The sequence below is a fragment of the Pinus tabuliformis genome, chromosome 2_1, assembly GCF_031772625.1.
Source record: "Pinus tabuliformis cultivar Carrire ecotype Pingquan chromosome 2_1, CPIR1, whole genome shotgun sequence".
In the NCBI taxonomy this organism is placed as follows: domain Eukaryota; kingdom Viridiplantae; phylum Streptophyta; class Pinopsida; order Pinales; family Pinaceae; genus Pinus; species Pinus tabuliformis.
The window spans coordinates 139553997-139564442 of NC_142299.1; positions in this window are offsets into that span (position 1 = coordinate 139553997).

Here is a 10446-nt window from a genome sequence, read left to right on the forward strand (position 1 = left end):
GATAGTCTTAAATAATTTTTAGAACAAAGGTTATGTTCAGAAGAGTAGCAAAAATGGGTCACAAAGATGTTGGGTTATGACTTTAAAATCATCTACAAAAAAGGAAAGAAAAATGTTGTGGCAGATGCACTCTTAAGAAAGGATGAGTATGTGGAAGAATTTCTTTGTGCCATTTCTATTATCCAACTAGATTGGATAAATGAAGCAAGGGATGAATGGAAGAATGATGAAGAAGTTTGGGCACTCATTCAAAAGTTATAACAAGATCCCAGTACATCTTATACATTTAGCTAGAAAAATGATTCGTTGTGGTACAAATATTTCTTATACCTACGTAAGAATTCCCAACTCAAGCAGAAGATTCTTATGGAATTGCACACCTCTCCCTTAGGAGGGCACTCAAGATTCTAAAAACTTTCCAGAGGTTAAGAAGGAATTTTTTTGGGATGTTTTAAATCAGATATTCAAAAGTTTGTGGCGAAATGTTTGGTTTGCCAACAAAATAAAGTTGAAATGACTAAGACCCCGGGTCTATTACAACCTTTATCCATTCCAAGCCAACGTTGGGAGGAGGTTTCAATGGATTTTATCACAGGCTTACCCAAGTCTGAAGGAAAGAGTGTCATCATGGTGGTAATTGACAGACTTACCAAGTATGCACACTTTTGTGCACTATGGAATCCATTTAAAGTTAGTATATTTTCTACTGCATTTATGGAAACAATTCAATAGCTACATGGAAACCCAAAGATAATTGTAAGCGACAGAGATCCCATTTTCATAAGAAATTTTTGGAAAAAATTATTTTCTTTCCTTGGTACTCAGTGAGCTCATATCTAATCTTATCATCCTCAATCTGATGGGAAAATTGATATAGTAAACAAATGTTTGGAAGGATATCTTTGTTTCTTTGTATCTGATAAACAAACACAATGGGTTAAGTGGTTGCCTCTGGATGAATGGTGGTATAACACTTCCTTCGATACTGCAGCAAAAATGACCCCATCTATGGCACTTTATGGATATTATCCATCATCCATCACATCATATTTAAGAGAAAATTCTAAGTTTCAAGCAATGGAAGATCACATCGAGCATCAACAGCAAGTTCTCCAACTCTTAAAGGATAACCTCACTTTGGCACATAATAGAATGAAACAATAGGCAGATCAACATCGCAGCAAAAGAAGTTTTGATGTAGGTGACCAGGTATTCCTACGGCTACAATCATATAAACAAATGTCCCTAAAGAAATTTAAGAAGGATAATAAATTATCACCAAAGTATTATGGTCTGTACAAGGTGTTGCAAAAGATTATTACTATGGCATACAAATTGGAGCTTCTTGCAGCTTCAAGAGTGCACCCAATTTTCCGTGTTTCATGCTTAAAGGAGGTTATAGGTGACAAATTCCCAGTTCAAACAATACTGCCAGAATTTGGTGAGGAAGTAAAAATTATATTGGAACTTTAAGTAGTCATAGAAGCAAGAACTTGACAGCTACAAAATCGATTAATTTCGGAGTATCTCATCAAGTGGAAGAACTTACCCACTGAAGATTCCACATGGGAGGGTGAGAATTTTATACAGAAGCACCCAGAACTACTCAAGCATTGAGGACGACACTTTTTTGAAAGAGAGGGGCATGTTAGGTCCCTATAATACTAGTGATTACGCCATTACTATTGTCATTGTAACCCGTATTATTATTATTGTGCCTCTATTGTCCCCATGTTGATATTATTATGCCCCATAAAATCCCACTATTGTTATTGTTGTTGATCTGAAATGGGGCACTAAAGGCTTCTTGTGAGCTTACAAGAACCTCCCCCACTCCAAAGCTTATATTTTCCCAAGATCTATGCTTATGGTTGACGATTTATGGAAATAAGTACTTGAAATAGGTGTATGCTTGTGTTTGCTTTTAGACTGTTCAAGTGCTTATGTACATTTGCTAATGCTGATGTAAAACACACATAAAAGTAAAATACAGCAAATAAACAAACACATAAGACAACAATATAATAAGGAGTTCACCCAAACCTCTTGGCTACGCCTCTGTGAGCTCTAATCAACTCAACTAGGCTCTCTGGGATTATGGTAATCTTTCTTTTACAAGTTCCACACTCAACTCCATTGGTTTACAACTGAACCTATGTGTTTAGAATACCATCTTATCCTTGGCTATCCATACTTTGCAGACAGATCTAGGCTTCTCTAGACTAGACTCCTTCAATCAACGCTTTGAGCTATCATGAGCTCTAGCTTGCACCAACTCCCTTAGAATTCTTTCATTGTCTCTGGGATACATTCTTCTATCTTCATCACACTTTGGACATCAACAGTTCCTTGATCATTTAATCTCTTTGCTGTTTTGAAACTTCATTATCGCTCCATGGCTCTTAGAAGTCTTCAAGATTTTCTAAACTCCATCTCAATGGATTGAGCAGTCCCCTACAGTTACCTCGACTATTGGAACCTTGAGAATGAACGTTGGTTCTATTCTCTGCAACTACCTCCAACCTCTGGTGGCTTTTGCCCCTACTCTCGGCTCTGGCTCTTGGCTCTGTCTCTCGGATCTGGCTCTTGGCTCTCTGGCTCCTAGGCTTTGCAACTCTGTTGTGCTCAAGCTATCTGGCCCTGCAACTTTGTTGCGCTCAAGTTCTCCAGCCCTGCAACTCTGTTGCACTTAACTCTCTGAAGAAAAGACCCCTTTTCCATCGCCCCCAACCTCTGGTGGATTCTCTGGCTTTCTTGAGCTCTGAGTCTCTATGACTATGTGGCTCTCTGTGTTTCTCTCGGCCTCCGTGCATTCCCTTGTTAATTGTGTTCTGTGTGTTTTTAACACATTTGTTACAGTCCACCTCCATCATGGAGAACCGCTCGTTCAACAAAAGAATCCGTTTTCAATTGAAATGAACTGGCAGCACGGGAAACCTGGTCGTTTGGCCTTCCTCTGCCTTAATTCTGAAAATAGCCACATAATAGAAATACACAGGTGAATGCATGAAAAACACATCATGAGCCATTTAGCCAGACTTCAAATAATATAGAATTGCATCTATATCCCGCTCGGGTCCGTGTTCTTCATCGCTCATCACAAATCCCATTGCCTATGGAAAAACATCAATACACGGGAAATACACTAAAAATAAGAAATTCCGGATTTCAAAATTTATGCAATCGTGTACATAAACCTTATCAGGTCTGTGCCTTGATCGCTTATCGCAATCGCAATAGGCAAGAGCCTCGGTTCATAGCCCAGGACTGTAGCGATGTGATATTCCACCTTTAAATCTCCACCGTCCGATTAAGCTCGCGATCCAATAGTCCAAATGTGATCCCATCATCGCTCATCGTAATATCATGTCGTCGCTTCATCACACACTATCATTTGATGGACTGTGCCGATGTGATACAATGTTTGATGGACTGTGCCGATGTGATACATATATATCACCGATGTCGATCACTGATCCCACTCATCGCAATCGCAAGTCATCTCTACCCGGGGTTCCGATATCACATGAAGGCCTACCTTCGATGCGATCAATCAGAGATCCTTAAGGCCTGCGGTTAAGTCCACCCTTTGGATGCTTGCGATGCGATAAAAGGTTGTGATGTGATTTCTTAAAGGAACACAAATATTTTCCCTTAAGTCCCATTTAATAAGAAATTTCCTGCTTTTCTAAGGATAATGGGCAATCTTCTTTTTGCAATAACTTCTTCATCTGAAGTCTGTTTTAGCCCATTCAAGTTGTGTTAGATTCAAAATGAAGAGATCTATGCAATGAGACTGTTTCCAGGAGCATCCTTTTACTTTTAGTTTCCTCTGTGAGGAACATTTTTAGACTTAGAATTCTATGTTAGATCCATTTTGGATCATGCCTTCCCACTAAAAATATTTTGGACTCCAAAAGACTGATATACTGATCTGAATAGTAAATGAGGCTACATCACCCTCTTCTTTAAGCCTCCATACACTTGCCTTGCATAGTGCCTCTGAACCAAAGCCTTTAAACACTTTCCTTCCTAGATGTGCTTGTTGTCTTGGGAAGAACTGTCTTCCTCCTTGAATTCATGCAGAACTCCTGCTGAGAAGGTTACAAAAGGTAGTTTGAACTTCTCTTCCTTGATCATTGATCCAAGGTGTCTCAAACAAATGTGAAGTTGCATCTGCTTCACAAAATTTTCATTTGTACCTGTTTGACATATTTTCAATAACAACCGTTAATAACAACAAGATTACAGACAACAACTAGATGGCCTAAACTCCTGCTTCAACAAAAGAAACAGATTTCACATCTTGCAAACACCTCCATGTTTTTACATCTGCATACAAATGATTGACTAGATAACAAGCCAACAAAACATGCCTTTAAAACAATTGAATCTTCAATTCAAGCATGTAGAAAAAGAATTCTATAGTTCTTTTTCAAAGATGAAACACTTCATCATTATCTCCATCTCGGAGACCAAATCAATTTTTCTCAAGTCAATATTGCATTACATGCATGTTTACAACAAAGTAATCAATCCTTCAAGTTAATCACACATACATGTTCAAATACAAGTAAATCATCAACACCCATGTGTTTATGCACATCATTCTCATGCATGCATTTCATCCTTCAACTTTCGCTTAAGTACATTGTACTTTTGAAGATGAAATGAATATAATGTTGTAGCAATAAAGTGAGCCACCTACTCAACTTTTCCATTCACCTTCTTGGTAAAACCTGCAACTTGCATCTCATTAACAAAGAAATGAAAATAGATGTGATACATTTCTTTTCACATAAAAATATATGCAACCTTAATTAGATAAGAACTCTAACCATTTCTTACCAATCCATCTCAAAGGTCCTTCCTTTGTTTGCAGATCAACATCAGCATGTGAATCGTCTTGAAACACATCAATCATGGAATCTCTCTTTCCATTCTACCATTTTCTCTTTCCGCCCTCTTCAACTTTTATGGAAGCATTATTGGATTCAAAGTCCAACAATTTGCAGTAATATGTCATTTCTTATGGCAATAAGTGCAACACATGTGCATCTTCTTGACAACATGATTTTCCTTGTCCAGTGGAACTTTGGCTTCTTGCTTCTTTTCCTTCAAAATTTTCCTGTATGTGGCCATTCTCTTCCAACATCTAGAAACATTATGGTTACCCAAACTACAAAAGGAACATGCAATTCTTTTCCCATTCTTATGTGGAAAATTACCATGTTGAACACAATCAAAAGGAATGTGTTTAGAACCAGATTTATACCTTTCTTTTTCACCTTTTTTGACTCCATGAGGAGGTGAATTGAATGAAGAAGTAGCTCCCTTTGGAACACCATCAATCTCTTCAAGGCTATCAGCGTTTCCACAGCTCTTTGGTTCAAGTGCATGCTTATGAACACCTGCATCTTGCAAATGATGTTTCAAGCTATTGCATTCCCCATGAATACGATCTTTACACTTTTGAGGTAGAAGACCTTAAATGAAACTCCTTCTTAGAACTGTTTCAATGGCCTTCATGGCAGCTTTGGAACTTTCTCCATAAGACTATCCATAGCCAAGACCCAAATACTTAGGCCTTTCCTCAACCATTATTGGCTCAAAAATACCTTGTGCATGTTTGCCCAATCCTTTTCCTTCATAGCACATCTTGGACATTAACTTGGAACCTATGCCTCTGGTATGTTTTTCAAAAGAACCAACATAAGCATTCTTAGAAGAATTTGAAGACAAATAGGAATTATTTACCTCTTCTTCAAGTTGATACTTGATTAAGGCTTCTTTGGCAACAAAGAGCTATGTCTCCAACTCATGCATCCTTTTCAGGTTCATATTTGCAATATGACGTTGCCTCTCTATTTCCTACAATTTGTTAGAAAGCAACTACTTCTCTTCCTTCATGGAATTCAATTGCTCTCTAAGTATGATGCTCATCCTTCCATCCTCATACATTTCTCTCACCATGTCAATCATGATGAACAAGTCTTGCTTCATGTCTTCATCAAAGAATCTTGTGATGAAGGAGAATTTTGAGGATTCACTTGTAGAAGTTGTCATTATGCAAATGAACAAAATAACTTCAAACAAGATTAACAAAGAGCTTATTCAAGCAACCTTTTGCAACAAACCTCTTGTGCGTCAAGGATTGCTTTGAGGTCCTTTGGGATAAGAAGAATGCCTTCAAGCCTTCTTCCTTCTTGTCCTCTCCTATACTTAGCTATCAATAGCTTTCACCTTCACCTCTGCAAACTCAAACAATAGTTAGTTTACAAACAATCAAACAGTCTGAATTTGACTATTTGAACACCTTTCAAGTCAAACATGCATATAGATTTCTATGTCCATCGAGAATCCTGATCTAATACCACTTTCATCATGATACAACATGCTTCATGATACAACCTCCTCTGGTATAACTCAAGCCCTTATATCACCTTATTTTAAGGTGGGGGTTAATCAACATGATGCTCTGATATGACCAGCTTTGATATAACCAATTCTGATACCACTTGATCTGAAATGGGGCACTAAAGGCTTCTTGTCAACTTACAAGAACCTCCCCCACTCCAAAGCTCATATTTTTCCAAGATCTATGCTTATGATTGATGATTTGTGGAAATAAGTACTTGAAGTAGGTGTATGCTTGTGTTTGTTTTTAGATTGTTCAAGTGCTTATGTACATTTTCTTATGCTGATGTAAAACACAAACAACAGTAAAATGTAGCAAATAAACAAACACATAAGACAACAATATAATAAGGAGTTCACCCAAACCTCTTGGCTACATCTTCGTGAGCTCTAGTCAACTCAAATAGGCTCTCTGGGATTATGGCAATCTTTCTTTTATAAGTTCCACACTCAACTCCATTGGTTTACAACTGAACCTATGGGTTTAGAATACCATCTTATCCCTAGCTGTCCATACTCTGCAAATAGATCTAGGATTCTCTATACTAGACTCCTTCAATTAGCGCTCTAAGCTATCTTGAGCTCTAGCTTGCACCAACTCCCTCAGAATTCTTTCTCTGTCTCTGGAATACCTTCTTCTATATTCATCACACTTTGGACATCAGCAATAGATTGATCATTTGATCTCTTTGCTGTTCTGAAACTTCATTACCGCTCCATGGCTCTTAGAAGTCTTCAAGATTTTCCTAACTCCATCTCAATGGATTCAGTGGTCCCCTACAGTCACCTCAACTATTGGAACCTTGAGAATGAATGATGGTTCTATTCTCTGCAACTACCTCCAACCTCTAGTGGCTTCTGCCTCTGTTCTCGGCTTTGGCTCTTGGCTCTAGCTCTCGGCTCTGGCTCTTAGCTCTCTGGCTCTTGGCTCTGGCTCTCTGGCTCTCAGGTTTTGCAACTCTGCTACGCTCAAGCTCTCCAGCCCTACAACTTTTTTGCGCTCAAGCTCTTCGGCCCTATAACTCTGTTGCGCTCAACTCTCTGAAGAAAATACCCCTTTGCCATCGCCCCCAACCTCTGGTGGCTTCTCTGGCTTTCTCGAGCTCTGCAGCTCTATGGCTATGTGGCTCTCTGCGTTTCTTTTGGCCTCTATGCATTCCCTTGTTAACTGTGTTCTGTATGTTTTTAACACATTTGTTACAGTCCGCCTCCATCATGGAGAACCGCCCATTCAACAAAAGAATCCGTTTTCAATTGAAATGAACCAGCGGCACGGGAAACTTGGTCATTTGGCCTTCCTCTGCCTTAATTCCGAAAATAGCCACATAATAGAAATACATAGGCAAACGCATGAAAAACACATCATGAGCTATTCAGCCAGACTTCAAATAATATAGAATCGCATCTATATCCCTCTCAGGTTTGTGTTCTTCATCGCTCATTGCAAATCGCATTGCCTATGGCAAAACATCAATACATGAGAAATACACTGAAAATCTGAAATTTCGGATTTCAAAATTTATGCAATTTCATTCATAAATCTTATCAAGTTCGTGCCTTGATCGCTTATCGTAATCGCAACAGGCAGGAGTGGCGGTTGATAACCCAAGACTGTAGCGATGCGATATTCTGCCTTTAAATCTCCACCGTTCGATTAAGCTCGCGATCCAACGATTCAAATGTGAGCGCATCATCGATCATCACAATATCACGTTGCCGCTTCATCACACACTTTCATTTGACACCTTCGATTGTGATTAGTGATTAAATCTCCACTGTTGATCTGCTCCTCGATCCAATGGTCGATATTCCATCGTGATCACTTTATCGGCCTTTCACAATCGCATTGTCTAACAGCCAACGATCTGTACAATGTCTAACTGCCATTGTGATACATATATATCATTGATGCCGATCACTGATATCGCTCATTGCAATCCCAAGTCAGCTCTACTCGGGGTTCTGATATCACATGAAGGCCTGCCTCCAATGTGATATGTCGGAGGTGTTGTGTGTGGAGCATGATTGCTCAGAGGCCTTTGTTTCAGCCGGATGTATACCCGAGGAAGTTTGTACACCCCTCCACGTAGGGGGGTGCGGGGGGGACAAGGGTTTGGGGGGGCCGATCCCCCCCGGCTGGGGGGTGCGGGGGCCAGTGGTCCCCCGGTGGGGGCTTAGGGGTAGCACCCCCGAAGCTAAAAACAAATGTAAAATTTCCTTGTAAAAGTATAGTAATTTCTAGTCAATGTGGGTCATTCATTAGGCAGATGATCTGACGGTAGAACTTATGTTTAGTTTAGGGCTTTTTGCCCTAGAAGGCAACCCCTCTCTTTGTATGAGGGTATTGTATTTGAGGCTGTGTAATAGATGTGTATTCTGTGAGTGAGAAACAGAGAGGTGAGATTGTGAGAGAAAACAGAGGATATTACAGTGGATCTGCTGTAGGTTGTGTTTCTTCATTTTGCTGGATAATAGAAAGGAAGGACTGGCTGTTCGGGGTGGATGTAGCCCAAACTGGTTGAACCACATATATCCATGTCTCTCTTGTTTTATGTGTTTTCTGTGTTTATATTTCTGCAATATTTTATGTGTTCCATTGCTCCATAATATATAATCTTCTAACAACTGGTATCAGAGCTGAAGGTCTATTTGGCTGATAAACTCGCAGGAAAGAAGGGTTCCTCGTTCGAGTGGGAGCAATGGCGGAAGATGGTAAGTTTAGGGTCGAGAAATTTAATGGCCAAAACTTCTCACTCTGGAAGATGCAGATGGAAGACTATATGTATAAGAAAGATCTATACTTACCATTGGGCGGAAAAGCAAAGATGGCGATGAGTATGAAAGATGAAGAATGAAACCTTCTTGATAGAAAGGCACTCGGAGCAATATGGTTGTGTCTTGCAGCGTCGGTCACCTTCAACATTTCAAAGGAAACAACGACAGAGGGTTTGATTAAGGCATTGGAGAAACTATATGAAAAACCCTCGGCCTCAAACAAGGTATTTCTTATGAAACGATTATTTAATATGAAGATGTCGGAAGGTGGATCTGTTGCAGATAATTTAAATGATTTTAATACTATTACAAGTCAGTTATGTTTTGTAGGGGCAAACTTTGATGATGAAGTTAGAGCTATATTATTCTTGTGCTCATTGCCAGAAAGTCGCAATGGTTTAGTAATGGCCATTAGTAACTCTGTGTCTGGATCTAGTACTTTAAAGTTTGATGATGTTGTCGGTGCTATCCTTAGCGAGGAAATGCGACAAAAAAGATTTGGTGAGACATCAAGAAATGCTTTGAGTGCAGGGTCTAGGGGAAGAAAAATGGAAAGAGGAAAGAGCTCAGGATATCGCAGTGAATCACGGAAACGCAGATCCAAGTCCAGATCGGGGATAGTGTGTTGGAAATGCGAAAAGAAAGGATACCTAAAGAAAGACTGTAGATCTTGGAAGGGAAAAGAAGGAGATTTAGAGCAAGAAAACAATCATGAAGCAAATGTGATAGGTGAGGTGTTACAAGATGCTTTGATTCTTTCTTTCGAAAATATTACTGATTCATGGGTGGTAGATTCAGGGGCCTCATTCCATGCCACACCTGATAAGAAATACTTTCATGAATATGTTCAAGGAGATTTTGGACAAGTTCGTTTGGGTGATGATAAACCCTGTAAAATTGTTGGAATGGGTAAGGTTCTTGTAAAACAACAGAATGGAAACCAATGGCTACTAAAGGAGGTAAGTCAATGGCTACTAAAGGAGGTAAGTCATGTTCTAGATCTAAAGAAAAATCTGATTTCAATAGGGCAGTTAGGCGGTGAAGGTTGTGTGACAACTTTCACAGATAAAGCTTGGAAGGTCACCAAAGGAGCCCTGGTAATAGAAAAGGTGAAAAGGTTGGTACATTGTATTTATGCAATGGTATTTCTAACTCTGTTAATGCTTTAACTTCCAAAGGACCAGATGCAGCATTATGGCATCATAGGCTCGGACACATGAGTGAAAAGGGGATGAAGATTCTTCACTCAAGGAA